Source organism: Leuciscus leuciscus, assembly GCF_965113295.1.
Source record: "Leuciscus leuciscus genome assembly, chromosome: 7".
Classification (NCBI taxonomy): domain Eukaryota; kingdom Metazoa; phylum Chordata; class Actinopteri; order Cypriniformes; family Leuciscidae; genus Leuciscus; species Leuciscus leuciscus.
In genome coordinates, this window is record NC_138731.1 from 7,514,799 (window position 1) to 7,531,461 (window position 16,663).

The following is a 16,663-nucleotide window of genomic DNA, read 5'->3' on the forward strand; positions in this document are numbered from 1 at the left end:
GAATATTACCACATAATGTATAGGCCTACACATAAAACATGATATCAGAGTTTTAAACTCAAACATTTTAAAAGAGAACAATACATCACGGTTGTTTAAACCAATGAACATCAAGCTGTGTCGTCAGCAAGTCGTTTCCCATCATGCTTTTGATCAGCGCAGTCGGTGGAGAGCAACTGCGCGCGACTGCAGAATCCGACAGGTGCGCCTTGCGCTCGCGAGAGATTTTTGACATACGTCAGCATGACATATGGCTTTTGGTCTTACCGAGGATATTCAGAACCACCAAAGGAGGGAGAGCATTTTCACATTTGGCTCCAAAACTCTGGAATAGTCTTCCTGATACTGTTCGTTGCTCAGACTCGCTCTCCCAGTTTAAAACTAGATTAAAGTCGCATCTCTTCAGCCAGGCATTCATATAATCCCACAGTTCAAACTACAATCCGGCCTCTAGCTCATAAATGCCAGAGGAGAACTGGCCCCCGACTGAGCCTGAGTTCTCCCAAGGTTTTTTTTCTCCATTAGGTCACCTGATGGAGTTTTAGGACACCATTAGGTGACTTGATGGAGTTTTTCGGTTCCTTGCCACTGTTGCCTTTGGCTTGCTCAGTTGGGGATATTTTGGGGATATTTAATTTAATTTTATCAATCAATAAATTCCTCTTGAAACAAACTTTGTTGTATTATTTAAATTTAATACTGTGAAGCTGCTTTGATACAATCTGTATTGTGAAAAGCGCTATACAAATAAACTTGACTTGACTTGACTTGACTTGACATCAGAGCAAGGCGGACCGCACTCGGACACATTTCTAACCGGCATGCATCTCGCGCTGATCACCGGTGATCAGTTCTGCGCAGATTTTGCTCATCTCAAACAAGCCTGCTGTGTGTGTGCTTCAAGATTATGACGCAAGTACTAAGATTCCGATTGGCCAAGAGAAAAAGTGCTAAGATTCCGATTGGCCCAGAGAAATGTAAATTGTAAGATTTATCCAATAATGTTTCGCAATTCTAGCCTGCATGGCAGTTTACTGTGAGAAACAATTCAGAAAATACAGGAATATATAATTGTTTGTGTTTTGTTAGCTTAAGTTTCAGTGTGGATTGTTTGTGTAACCTTTAGACATTAATGAAGATAATTTTATATTTTGTCTAAATCATGCAGAAAACCATCTATCTTTGGATAAAAGCGTCTGACAAATGGATAAATGTAAAATAATATATATTGCCACTGTACACTGTAAGTCCAGATGTTCCTTCATGAACAACAGCCTTTTAAAGTGGATTTTAATGTGGTTATTCAATTTGTCCCATTTTGTCTGTTTAATAATATTGCTATCACAAAAAGGGCAGTGAAAATTTCTGCAACATGTTGTGCATTGCTCCAAAAGTGGTAGCGCTATTCAAACTCCACTGGCTACCTGTCACATTCAGGATTGATTTTAAAATTTTACTATTTGTGTATAAAGCTCTTAACAAACCGGCCCCCCAATATCTGACCAATCTCCTCTGCCCGTACACTCCATCTCGTACTTTGAGATCCAGTGATCACTGTCTTCTTATCGTGCCCAGATCCTGACTTAAAAAACGAGGCGACTGCACTTTTGCGACTGCAGGCCCAAAACTTTGGAATAGTCTACCCCTCTATATCAGACTAGCTCCCTCAATTTCTATCTTCAAAACATCCTTGAAAACTTATTTATTTTCTCTTGCTTTTAATACCCCTTGACTATGATACAACTATTGCCTTTGTTTTTTTTTTATTGTTTTTTTTTTTATTGTCCTGTTTCTGCCCTGCATTTTATCTATTGCCCTGTACAGCACTTTGGTCAGCCTTGGCTGTTTTTAATTGTGCGTTATAAATAAATATCGTATTGTATTGTATTTTTTTTAGAATTAAGTTAATACCTTTTAGTCACCTGGGATAAAACTCCCCCTGCTACCCTCATTTGCATTTGTAAAGCTCACAGCAGTCTCATTTACATGTTAAAGCATTAGAGGGAGGGGGGTCACGGGGCAAGCAAGTCCCACGTCAATTTCCGACAATTTCCGACAGTTTGCAGTGTTGCCTGTAAATTGCCGTTTGCAGTCGTAAACCTGAACTTCCACGACAATCTACAGCGCCGGTAACTGTCGAAAATCCCACTTTTCATGCAGTGCCATGTTCCTCAACCATACCCCATTTCACCCCCAACCACACATTTCAAACCTCCTTTCCCAACACTCTCTAGCCTACTTTACTGTGGTTACTAAGTTTAAGCTAAATGATATTACAATATTTTTTTGTATAAATAACACCGAACATAGGCTATAAAATTGCTAATTATTGCTAATTTTAGATATTCTAGCCTACTAATTTAAAATTAAACATGTTTCAAATTAGGCTATTATAATGGTGTGTTGTATGCAAACAGCATTGTTAGTGTACAGTGTATTTATTTAGCCTTTACCTCAGATTACATGTATAACCAAATTATCATCTGAAAGTGTATGTTCTGCTCCTTCAATGGGTTGTCTCAGTTCATTTTGAGCACTAACGATTAAGAAGATATTCAAGGAGTTTAGCACTATAGATTTCGTGTTCTAGTTTGTGCTCACCTTTCTTTGAAAATAAGTCAGTTACCAATTGTTTCCCCTAATTTTGTTTTCTTTCCTTCTCCTGTCTTTCCTTTCTTTTTTTGGTGGCCTGATTTGGCTTTCTTAAAGAAAGGCATTTCTACAGCAGAAGTTTGCGCTCCACCAGACGCTCAACTAACTAACATAAACAAAATGCGTGCAGATGGACTAAACCACAATCCCAAGATGGCAGACTAAGTCGTTTGAGTACGTTTGTGTTGTGTCTGTGAGTTATCTGAGTTGTTACATCAGTGTTAACTTCTCGTTCTCTTGTTGGACAAAAGTGGCACATTAATACTAACAAAGTGTGATCGTAAATCCTTCAATTTATGGTCTAATTACAACAGTTAGTACCTCCGTGCTGTCAACTGGACCTTATATCAAGCGTGGCTTGTATTTCTGACGGCTTTCGCGGGTCTGGAGGACTTGGATTATCCTACCTGGCTGGACTGTGGAAGCTGTCTTGGTGAAGCTGTCTAGAAGCTGTCCGTGGTCTTTATGGATATGAATCCTTCAAGATGAAGGGAAGTGCTTCTTTTTGCCTCTGATGTGGTTTTATTGTTATTCTTATTGTTTTAGACCTTGCTGTTCTTGATTTTATCTTATTTTCCATAGCATCGCGTAACTTCACTGTGCCCATTTTCCTTTTTACATCTGACGTCAAGTAAGTTACTGCTTTTCATCCGTCCCAGGAGAGCGAATAACTGGAGAGGATTACCTACAAAGTGGATTTGGATTCCACTGCTGCACTCGCCTACCGGTACTTTACTATGAAGGGCTTTATTGGTGCTTTTGGAGAAAAGATGAAGGGGTTGACTCGAATGCTGTGTTTTTTCATTGTACTGTGCCTATCTAGCCATTACTAAACCAAACATCATAACCAAGCGTGACATGAAACATTTCTGAGAACAAGGGTTTATACACAATTTGAATAATTTGGAGTGGGAACAAATTAATTTAATTCCTGACCTTGAAATAGCCTGGGAATTTTTTAATGCAAATTTTTCTGCTTTAGTCCACAAACATGCTCCTCGCAAAAGGTACAGGGTGAAGGGTCGGAATAATACATGGTTTTCTCATCCTTTATCAAATATGCTTCATGAGCGCAACCTGGCATGGGCAAAAGCTAGAAAAACCGATTTAAATTCAGACTGGCTTGATTTTAGGCGATTGCGCAATGCATGCACGGTTGCAGTCAGAAAAGCTAAAGCTGAACATTTTCTTATAGAAACATCTCACAATCTAAACAATTCATCAAAATTTTGATCCTATCTAGCCATTACAGTACTGAAGGTGGTTTTCACGGGAATGACAAACCATATTTAGCGACTCCACTTATGGTCACAGCAGCACACAGAGGAATGTCTGCATCTGGCTTTGCACTAGAGGTGCCGTGTGCCAGACTGTCTTCTATACTCCAGTCCTGTTTTTGCACCGAAGACCTGGTCTGTTTGTCCAGTGTAATGGCTCTCCAGGATAACTTTGCAATCTCTATAAATGCCCACTGGAATTTTTAAATAGTAGAGACAAATTCGAAAGATTATAATATTAAATCATTTAGGCAGAGGTGCTTGATTGTTTTATTACTTTTGATTTCGGGAAACGTTCAACCTAATCCAGGCCCAGTTTCTGACTCTGCATCAAGTTTAGAAACACCTGCAGATTTTAAATCAAGGTGCGGACTTGGTTTTATTCATTTGAATGTTCGGAGCTTAATTTCTAAAATGGATATGGTTCGTATTTGGGCACAGTCCACTGATGCGGATGTAATTGTTCTAACTGAAACTTGGCTAAGCAAATCTGTTTTAGACAAGGATATTTGTATTAATGGTTATAATGTATATAGGTCTGAGCGACCAAAAAGGGGTGGGGGCGTAGCAATATTTACAAAAAAAAGTTTCATGTTAAAGTACTGCTTTTTAAATCAGTGAGTAAACAATTTGAATTTTTAGCTCTTGATCTTGAGGTTTCTAAATCTCTCAGCATAACAGTTGTTGGTTGCTATAGAACACCGTCTGCTGATAGTAGTGCGCTCCCTTCTTTATTCCAGCTCTTTTCAGTTCTTGATGCTAAAGAATTGGTAGTTCTAGGTGATTTAACCCTTGTGTGGTGTTCATATTTTTGTTACTCAGCCAGTGTTTGTGGGTCTGGTGGACCCCAGCATTTTTGGGTTTTTAATTCAACACAATCAAAAATGTTATGTTAAAATACTCAACAGATGTTTACTTCATCCCAATTACAAGCAATATAAACAGCATATATGGTCAATATTTTCTCTTTACCTTTGTTAGATCACATTTAAGAATTGCAACCTCGTGTGGGAATGGCAGGAGTAGAAACACAAAACTCACTCTTGCACTCTTTCACACTTACACACAATCTCTCTCTCACACGCCAACACACACACCCACAACACACACACAGACACACACAAAACACACACACACACAAAACACACACACACACAAAAACACACACACACACACACACACACACACACACACACACACACACACACACACACACACACACACACACACACACACACACACACACACACACACACACACACACACACACACACACACACACACGCACATACACACACACACACACACTCACTTGGATAGGTGGTGTGGTCACTCTCCATAGGCATACTGGTTTTTCTAATGTACAAACTGTACAATCTATCCCCCTACACTAACCCTACCACTAAACCTACCAATCACAGAAAACTTTTGGCATTTTTTGAATTTCAAAAAACACCATTTAGTATGTTTTAGTATGAGGACACAGATGTCGTCATAAACCATGTTTACGTTGTAATACCCATGCCATTATACACATTTGTGTCCTCATAAACCATATACAAGAACATACACACACTAACAGCAGGCCCTGACAGGAGGAGGACAGAGTAAAGGTACACAGGACCTACAATTTCCACACTTTTATTAGCCCCGGGTCCAGTGGACCCGAACATCCTGTGTGTAATATAAATGTGTAGGGGGGGTGTACAGTGTGTTTTCATTGAAAATGTGTTCTGATATATATTCCTCACAGAAAATGAGCCAAGGCCAATGAGTCTCAGTTTGAAAAAATAATTAATTGTATCATTTTTCTTTTGATAAAAAATGAAAACGGGTCCAACAGACCCGAACACCATACAAGGGTTAAACTGGAATTGGTTGCATTCAGCAACTGATGAATTTAAAACCTATTGCGATACATTGAATCTTTTTCAGATTGTTGACAAGCCCACTAGATCGAACCTAAAATGTCCAGAAAAATCATCACTAATAGATCTAATCTTAACAAACACTCCCCATAAGTATTCAACTGCATCCATATTTGCGAATGACATCAGTGACCACTGTGTCATCGCAACAGTTAGAAACACAAAAATTCCTAAAACTAAACCAAACATCATAACCAAGCGTGACATGAAACATTTCTGAGAACAAGGGTTTATACACAATTTGAATAATTTGGAGTGGGAACAAATTAATTTAATTCCTGACCTTGAAATAGCCTGGGAATTTTTTTATGCAAATTTTTCTGCTTTAGTCCACAAACATGCTCCTCGCAAAAGGTACAGGGTGAAGGGTCGGAATAATACATGGTTTTCTCATCCTTTATCAAATATGCTTCATGAGCGCAACCTGGCATGGGCAAAAGCTAGAAAAACCGATTTAAATTCAGACTGGCTTGATTTTAGGCGATTGCGCAATGCATGCACGGTTGCAGTCAGAAAAGCTAAAGCTGAACATTTTCTTATAGAAACATCTCACAATCTAAACAATTCATCAAAATTTTGGAAAAGTGTTAAATCATTAACTGAAAATAATAAAGGTATAGAACTTCCATCATGTATTAATAAGGGCTCTGATACAATCATTGATAAAGTAAATATGCTTAATTGTTTTAATGAACACTTCATAGCTTCTGTTTTTTTTTTTTTTGATTCGGTTAATGGTGCTCATGTGAACCCTTTGATTGTTCAGTCAGAGAGCTTAGTGTCTAGTCAATCATTCAACTTTTCACCAATTGCAATCTCTGAGGTGTGCAAAGCTCTTAAATCTTTAGATGTTTCGAAATCGGCAGGCCCTGATAATCTAGAACCTTACTTTTTAAAGCTAGCAGCTGATTTTATTGCCCCACCTCTGACTCATATTTTTAACCTTTCACTTGACTTAAAATGAAATTCCACTTATATGGAAATCAGCTTTTGTCCTTCCCCTGTTTAAAGGCGGAGATCCCACACACCCAAATAATTACCGGCCCATTTCCAAGCTGTCAGTCTTGGCCAAAGTCCTCGAAACATTTGTCAACAATCAATTAAAAGAATTTCTGTCTGTTAATAATACCCTGTCTGATTTTCAATCTGGTTTTAGAAAACAACATAGCAGAACTACGGCAGCCTTAAAGGTACTAAATTATTTTATTGAATCTGTTGAAAACAAGAAACACTGTGCAACGTTATTCATCGATCTATCAAAAGCATTTGATACTGTTGATCATACTTTACTGATACAACGACTTGTCAGTATTGGATTATCTAAACATAGGATTGGTTGGTTTAATAACTATCTTTCAAACAGAACTCAATGTGTACATGCAGAAGATTTTATCTCTGGTTCACTCAATGTCACTAAAGGTGTGCCACAGGGGTCAGTCCTTGGACCACTCCTATTTACTCTATATATAAATAATATTGATCATAATGTTCATAATGTAAAGTTTCATTATTACGCTGATGATACAGTTATATATAGTTCAGCATCCACACCCAATCTGGCTCTCTCTCAGTTACAGCTTGCATTTGATATTGTTCAGCGTAACTTATTTTAATTAAACCTAGTTTTAAATGTTGATAAAACAAAATTCATGTTGTTTTCTAAATCCAAATCAATCCCTCATAATAATCTTCTGCCTATTACTACGTCCCAAGGTTCAGAAATTGAGTTTGTGTCTCAGTATAGGTATCTGGGGATTTTAATTGATGACGCTCTCTCCTTTGGCCCTCATGTCCAGCAACTGGTGAAAAGATTGAAAGTGAAATTGGGTTTTTACTTTAGAATTAAATCCTGTCTTTCCTTTGAGGCAAAAAAGAGGCTTGTTGCAGCGACTTTTATGTCTGTAATGGACTACGGTGATGTTATATATATGCATGCATCTTCACAGTGTTTACATGCTTTAGACACTGTTTATCATGGTGCACTGAGGTTCATAACAAATCTTAAAACCCTCACTCATCATTGTGTGTTGTATGCTCGGGTTGGCTGGTCTGCGTTGTCCATCCGAAGACAAAAACACTGGCATGTTTTTATTTATAAATCTATCCTGGGCTTACTTCCTTCATATCTTTGTACATACTTCTGTAAAAAGTATGCTTGTAGCTGTAGCCTCCGGTCACAGGAATTATTTTTACTGTCTGTTCCAGCGGTACGTACTGAATTTGGGAAAAAGGCATTTAAATTTGCTGCTCCCTCTGCCTGGAATTGTTTGCAAAGTACATTGAAACTGAGGAAACTGGTTCCGTTGGACTCTTTTAAAGTAGTTTTTAATGATTTGGAGAATGAAACATCGGGCTGTAGATGTTTTAGCTAGTTATGTATTGATATTGAAATTTAATTGGATTTACTTGTGTGTGTATATGTGTATGTAATGTATTGTTGGATGTTATTTGTTAAACTCAAACGTGCTGTGTCTGTCAGTCTTGGCCAGGACGCTCTTGTAAAAGAGATTTTTAATCTCAAAGTGCTTCTTTCCTGGTAAAATAAAGGTTATATATTTGGCGCATTAGCAAGGGGTGGGACCGTGAGACCTTAGATAGTCTTTACTTTTTTGTATACAAAATGTAGTCAGTCAATCAACCAAGTTATTCAGCCAATACACAAACTTTACATTTCATCTGACATTCATTAGGAAATTTAATTAGGAAATGAAAAAAATCCAGGTAAAATAAAAAAATATTCCAGTCTTTTCAAGGGCCCTCTCTCCCCTTGGGGCCCTGGTAATCAGTACTGGTTTTACCCCCAGTCTGACGCCTCTGGTGTGAATGAATGAATGGCAGAGATGCGCGCTCGCAAAAAGACTGTATAAATTTGAATCGCATTTCTGTGTGTGAATGAATGATCCGCTTTTAGCAAACTGTATTGCTATACTGAGATGAGTAAAAATCGACTGAAATATGTTGAAATAAAATGTATTTGTATAAGCAACGTATTAAACTGCAAATTAACATTTATATTTCTTATATAAACGAAAGACCTATGTTACAGACATATGAAAGACAACATTACGTTGAATAGTTTTGGATAGATTATACATTTTTACTGTAAAATATTTGCCTCCTCAAATAAGCTTTTGTTTGCCAATTTTTGCTCATATGTTAAATATAGTATGTTTTGTCAAAAATAAAGTAATCAAATAATATGTTATTATGTGTTTGTTCCAATGTAGCCTAGGCTATATTCAAAGTAATGAATCCTTAACTTTGAAATATGTATGATAAAATGTATACTTTAGTTTTTACAAAGAAAGATTGCACTTGAATTGCTGTTGTAATTGTAACCTTTTTAATGAAAAAAATCTATTTACAAGGTAGATGTAAACTTTTCTTTAAATAATTTTTATTGTGTTTTATTAGTGACAAATTTGGGGAGAGGATACATATTCCAAAACTGAAAATACAGTATGAGAATTAACTGCACAATTACTAGACATGGAAAAATAAAATGAGATGCTTCCAACTGTGAACCAATTTGGTCGAAAAAAACTCTAGGCAACAAAATGCATTACTCAGAAGTCTTATTGACACATATTTAGTATGTGTTTTGTGGCCTTATTTCAGAAACTTTAGTTTTTAGTTTTTTCAATAACCATGCATAAACATTATTCTCTCAAAAATACAAACATGTACATGCATGTTGCTCACATATTATGATAGCCCTGTTTGTGCTAAATAGAGTGTAATTACACCTTTGCCATTAATATGTTTATAAGCAACTGAAAAAAGCACAAATGTCAGGGCATGTCAGAACATCTCAAGGACCCCAAAAACACCTCAGACCCCAGAGGGTTAAAGGCGCTATATAAAAATAAAGTTATTATTATTATTAGAGGCAGAATTCTGCCATCTGCTGGTTAGAAGAAAATATGTAGGAATTACAGTTTTAGAAACAAAGTGTTTTGACCATATATATCCAGCAGAGGGCCACAAAGATCCATTATTTTTTCTGAATGTGGCCAACTGCTCCTTTCTGTTTATTTTAATTTATAGAGAGAGAGAGAGAGAGAGAGAGAGAGAGAGAGAGAGAGAGAGAGAGAGAGAGAGAATATGTATATTTAAACATTATAAAATCAGTATTTTTGTGAAAGGTTAGAATTGTTGTTGTTGTAGTTTTGAAGTGTTTGTTTTTGCAATAATTGCATATAAATTTGCAAAAACATAACGAAAATGCAGCAAAAAAAATAAAATAAGCCTGATTGTGTTCACAAATGATTTATTTCAATAAACCAAATTTAAAAAATCACTGACGTTAGAATAAGAAATTCATTAAAAAAATGTATATACATCTATTAGCAGTTAGCAGAAATTGTGATGTGTGCCTGTGTGTGTGTGTGTGTGTGTGTGTGTGTGTGGTAGGTTTCACCCCTTCATATCTGCATTTGTTTTGTTTTTGTAGCTGATTTTGTTTGCCAAATTCTATACAAATGCTGTCTGGTGCAGTCATACGTGTGTGTGTGTGTGTGTGTGTGTGTGTGTGTGTGTGTGTGTGTGTGAGAGAGAGAGAGAGAGAGAGAGAGAGTATTTATTCCACATTGCGTTTCTGCTCTAGTACCTGACCTTCCTTTATGTGTGGAAAACTTTCAGATTTATGCTGGATTTATTGATTTAAAAAAAAAAAAAAAAAAAAGATAAAATAAAAATAAAGAAACTATTTTTTTGCCTTTCCCATTCGTTTCCAATGTGGGGTCTATTCGGACCCGAAGAAAAATAGGTGACTTTTTATTATTATTTTTTTTACATACCGTCAGAACAACCAAATCAAGCCCAGTTTGTGTGTGTGTTTAGATAGATAATGTGACAAAAGTCACAAAATCTCACGCAACTGAGATGAAAGGAACAATGTTTTTCAAAGACCCAATGAGGGTTACTTCAATCCCTAATTGACCAATACGTAGGAAGCCTCATCAGCAAGGAAAACGCAGCACAAAGTGACATACAAGCAAGGCTTGCAAAAGCTAGTGGTGCAACATTTCCATATTTTTCTCAGAATTGAAGTTGAAATTGTAGTCTGGTGCAGCTCGGCCCCCTGCTGGAGGCGAAACAGAGAGACATGCTGAAATATAATTCAGCTACACCTTTACCCAGCAGATAAAGTCGTCCAGTGGCCGTTTTTACATGTGCTCTATAAATAAACTGAACTAATAAAATGGTTTGCAAGTTTGGTAAAGGAAAAATACCACAATGATTTTTTAAAATATTATATGTATTATAATAATAATAATAATAATAATTCATTACATTTATATAGCGCTTTTCTCAGCACTCAAAGCGCTTTACATAGAAGGGGGATCTCCTCAACCACCACCAATGTGCAGCATCCACCTGGATGATGCGACGGCAGCCATATTGCGCCAGAACTCCCACCACACACCAGCTTACTGGTGGAGAGGAGACAGTGATGAAGCCAATCAGTATGGGGATGATTAGGAGGCCATGATGGACAGAGGCCACTGGACAAATTTGGCCAGGATGCCGGGGTTACACCCCTACTCTTTCGAAAGACATCCTGGGATTTTTAATGACCACAGAGAGTCAGGGCCTCGGTTTAACGTCTCATCCGAAGGACGGTGCTCTTTAACAGTATAGTGTCCCCGTCACTATACTGGGGCATTAGGACCCACACAGACCACAGGGTGAGCACCCCCTGCTGGCCTCACTAACACCTCTTCCAGCAGCAACCTGGTTTTCTCAGGAGGTCTCCCATCCAGGTACTAACCAGGCCCAGCCCTGCTTAGCTTCAGTGGGCAACCAGTCTTGGGCTACAGGGTGACATGGCTGCTGGTTACCAATGTTAATGTTAATTCAATGTTTTTTAGAAGGACATCAGGACATATATAAATAAAGGAATTTATATACAATAAAGATGTAGATAAATGTTTCATTTAGTTTCATATTTTAACACACTCTCGTAAAAATATGAATTATCAGTGCCTACATTCAATAAGTATTCAGGTATAAAAGTGTTCTCTTACGAGAGGTTCTCGTACTGCGTAATAGCTTACGCTATGGGGAAATCTCTTTTCCGCGAGATATTGAAGCCAAAAATTATCCTTAATTTTGGAATAATGTAAAACGCGTTGCGGCAGCACACAGACATAGGCGAAACAGCTCGCGTGCCTATTGGCTGCTGTGCGGCAACTGCAGCAGCCTATCGAAAGGCCCCGTCGTGACGTCAGCTCCAATGAGGGCGCTTCGCGTCAGTTGCTCTATCCTGGCGTCGGGCAGTGAGGATTGGTCGAGCTCTGTGGATCTCGCCCCCTCTGCTTGCGAGTCTTCCGGGAAAAGAGCGAGCATTGAAGCAGAACTGATGCGTCTGCTCACACAGGCCGTGGAGTGCCTCGGCCTCGAGTGGTCGACGCCCGCGGAGCCTGCGCACAACCGGCTGGATGGCTGTTTCCTGCTACGAGACCGCGTTTCGCCGCCTTCTAGACCCGCGCCGTTTCTTCCTGAGCTTCATGAATAACTCACGAAGTCCTGGTGTGCCCCTTTCTCAGCCAGGGTGCGTACCTCTGCCTCAGCAGCATTCTCCGTGGTGGACGGTGCTAAAAGCAGATGATACCATTCTCTTCCTCCGGTGGAAGAAGCTTTAGCTGCCCATCTTTGCCCACCCTCTGCTGGACGGCACGCAAAGACGGCGCTTCCATCTAAAGCCTGCCGCACTACTTCAGCCATGCACAGCCGTGCTTACACCGCTGCTGGACAGGCTGCTTCTGCGCTGCACACAATGGCCACCTTGCAGATCTTCCAAGCCAACCTTCTCCGAAAGCTGGATGAGGAAGTACCGGAAGCTATCAGCGTGCCGGATCTAAGAAGCGCTACGGATCTTGCACTCCGCGCCACTAAATCCGCTGCACAGGCCATAGGGCGGAACATGGCCTCTCTCACCATGGCTGAGAGACATTTATGGTTGACGCTCTCTGAGATGCCGGACTCGGAGCGCGCTGCGTTCCTCGACGCCCCCATCTCTCCTGCCGGTCTCTTTGGATCGTCCGACAAGGATTTCGCGGACAGATTCGCTGAGGTGCAGAAAACGTCACAAGCCATGAAGCATTTTCTGCCGAAGCGCGCCAGCTCTGCAACAGGCCGCTCTAAACAGCCGTCTGCTCGAAGCTCCCAGCCGCAGCCTCCGCCCACCGCCGCCGCTTCACAGCGTCGACAGGCCCGAGACTGTGCGGCGTCTATTTTACAGCATCCCGAAGCTCTACGGCCGCCACTATGTCACGGCCAGAGTCCAGATCTCATTCAACCCCTAGCTATTCGTGCGAACGCATGGGCAAAGCTCCCCGGGGAACAGATTGGGTGCTGAACATTATAAAAAGAGGCTATTCGCTACAGTTCGCTCGACGCCCCGCAGTTGCGCGGCACGAATCGAAACCATGGTGGAAAAGGAAGTAGCACATCTACTTCGAGCCAAGATTGCGAAACTATTGAGCAAAGGGGCCATAGAGCCTTTATCTCAAGCTCAGAGCGAAGGGGGTCTGTACAGCAGATATTTTCTGGTACCGAAGAAAGACGGGGGTCTCAGACCCATTCTAGATCTAAGACAGCTGAACAAAGCGCTTGCAAAGCGCCGGTTCAAAATGCTCACAACCAGGAAAATCCTCTCGCAAATTTGCCAAGGGGACTGGTTTGTGTCAATAGATCTGAAGGACGCGTATTTTCACATACAAATAGCGTCACGTCACAGGCGATTTTTGAGATTCGCCTTCGAGGGCCAGGCATATCAATACACAGTCCTACCGTTTGGCCTGTCCCTAGCACCCCGTACATTCACGATGTGCATGGACGCGGCCCTCGCTCCCCTGAGACTTCGGGGAATGCGAGTTTTGAACTACTTGGACGATTGGCTGATTCTAGCTCAGACTCACTCAGAGCTCATAGAACACAGGACCATGTTACTCGAACATCTCGAGAACTTGGGTCTCAAAGTCAATTGGGCGAAGAGTTCACTGTCTCCCAGTCAGAGAATATATTTTCTGGGCACAGAACTGGACTCACTGTCTATGACAGCTCAGCTATCGCCACAGCTCAGACTGGACATTCAGCGCATGACGGAAACCTTCCGCTGCGGCGCTATAGTCCCGCTCAGAAAGTTTCAAAGGATGCTGGGTCTCATGGCCTCAGCATCATCAGTACTCCAGCTGGGTCTGCTTCGCATGCGCTCACTGCAGTTCTGGTTAAAAGCGCGAGTGCCGCGCCGAGCGTGGACCTCCGGTCTTTTTCGCCTCAAGGTCAATCAGAAATGCATCTCAGCCCTGAAACCTTGGAAAGCAATCGACTGGTACCAGTCAGGTGTAAGCTTGGGGACTTCCTCGAGTGTGAAGGTGGTGTCTACGGACGCCTCCACCTTGGGATGGGGAGCGCTGCTCGAGGGCAGACCGTTCTTTGGCCAGTGGTCAGAACGGGAAAAGCTTCTAAACATAAACTGCTTGGAAATGATAGCAGTCGACAACGCGCTGATGCGCTTTTGTCCCCAGATAGCAGGGCACCACGTCTTGGTCCGTTCGGACAACATGTCAGTGGTGGCCTATATAAATCGCCAGGGAGGTATCAGGTCCCGAAACCTTTACAGGCTGACGGAACGCCTCCTGGTCTGGGCTCAGCACAATTTGAGCTCGCTGAGAGCAGCGCACGTGCCCGGCCACCTGAATGTGGGACCAGACAGACTGTCCAGGAACAATGTTCCAGCAGGAGAATGGTCCTTACACCCACAGACAGTCCAGCTGCTGTGGGAGACATTCGGCCGAGCGGAAGTAGACCTGTTTGTGTCTCAAGAAAACGCTCACTGCCCGAAGTTTTTCTCCAAGAGCATGGACGCGCTGGCCCATGTCTGGCCCCGCTGCCCGCTCTATGCTTTTCCCCCCGTCGCGCTCCTACCTCAGGTATTAGAGCGGATCAGGGAAAACAGATGCTCCGTGCTACTAGTAGCTCCGTTCTGGAAGAACCAGGCCTGGTTCCCAGTTCTGATGCAGCTGACAAGCACTGCCCCATGGCCGATACCGGTGAGGAGGGACCTCCTCTCTCAAGCCAGGGGCTCGATCTGGCATCCTCACCCAGAGCTTTGGTCCCTACATGTGTGGGCCATCAACGGGTACCCGCTAGCCTCCCGGAGGGAGTGCTAAACACGATCACGCAGGCTAGAGCCCCCTCTACGAGACGGCTCTATTCCTCGAAATGGTCTGTGTTCTCTAGCTGGTGCACAGCCTGTGGCACCCCCAGATTGTGGGGTGACGGAGGTTCTTTCCTTCCTACAAGAGCTACTGGATAAGGGCAGGACCCCATTCACGCTCAAAGTTTACGTGGCAGCTATAGCAGCGTTTACTGAACCAACGCTTGGCCAGTCACTTGGGAAGAACGATCTGGTTATTCGCTTCCTTAGAGGAGCTAAGAGGCTAAATCCTCCCAGACCTCCCTCAGTGCCCCATTCGAGCCAATCCAATCAGTAGATATCAAACACTTGTCTTTCAAGACAGCGTTTCTTCTGGCTCTCGCTTCAGTGAAGCGTATTGGGGACTTGCAAGCGCTCTCAGTGAGCGCGACATGTATGGAGTTTGGGCCAAATGACTCGAAAGTCATACTCAAACCAAGGCACGGGTACGTTCCCATTCAGGTCTCAGGTGATTTCCCTGTCAGCCCTGCCGGTCTTTAACGAGGAGAAGGACGCCAGCTTCCTTTGCCCGGTCAGGGCATTAAGGGCTTATGTGTCTCGCTCATCTGTCTTCAGACAGACAGAGCAGCTCTTTGTCTCGTTCTACAGATGTTCTAAGGCAGGGATTCCCAAAGTGTGGTACGCACACCCCCAGGGGTACGCGAGCTACCACCAGGGGGTGCGCGAGAGGAAACATTTAATGGCGGTCTGTTTTTTTTAAGTGGGATTTTTCCACACAATAAAAAAAACATGAACAGTAAACTTTTCCTTTGTAAATTCCTTTTCCTTTTATTTTAAATAAAAACACTATAATTTATTAGTTTTTGATAAAACAAATACATATGAAATGCACAACGACACACCTAAAGTCGCTCACGCACATACAAGCAAACTCTACACACACGAGATGCGCGGAACTCTCCGCGCACATACTCATATGAGACGCGCGCGCACACACAAACTCTCCACGCAAATACTTATATGAAACGCGAGCACACACACACACAAACTCGCGCACATACACATACTCAATGTGACCCGAGCACACACACAAACTCTCCGCGCACATACTCATATGAGCCGCGAGCACACACACACACAATACCATAAAGATGTGGAAAAGTCGATCAAAAGTGTGGCTACATTTCTCCAGGCTCGATGCCAACAGCGCGCGATGCAGTATGTGCGGTAAAATAATTGCTGCAAAGACCGGTACCATGACAAATATGATGAAGCCCTTGACAGTGCACGGAGTAAACATAAAAGTCAGAAAGTTGCTCCGTCTTCGACTGGTAAATGAAGAGATACCTTGCTGATCACTCTGATAGTGTTTATATTGCAATAATGACCAACTGAATGTACACTGCCGTTCAAAAATGTGTTGGTTAGTCAGAATTTTTTTTCAGTAAGAGGATGCATTAAAGTGATCAAAAGTGACATTAAAACATGTCACATGTGTAATGTTACAAAATATTTCGTTTTTAAAGAAAACTAAATTACGCGGCTGAAAATAACCGTGCTTTCTGTTACTGAGCCTGTGTCTGTCACTCGTCCTCTTAAAAGTGGAGGCTTGTGCGTAGCTTTGTTGCATTATATTGAAA

The 16,663-nt window shown here is 41.6% G+C and overlaps 1 protein-coding gene across 1 annotated transcript in view; it reads right to left on the minus strand.

The window, feature by feature from the left end:
* Nucleotides 1-273: 273 nt before the first annotated feature.
* The window catches only part of LOC309503475 (uncharacterized protein), a gene marked incomplete at its 5' end in the record, with an annotated part of 333,921 nt that continues 317,531 nt past the window's right edge, over nt 274-16,663 (minus strand). The window contains one exon of the transcript XR_014207657.1: nt 274-772. The remainder of the gene's footprint in view (nt 773-16,663) is intronic.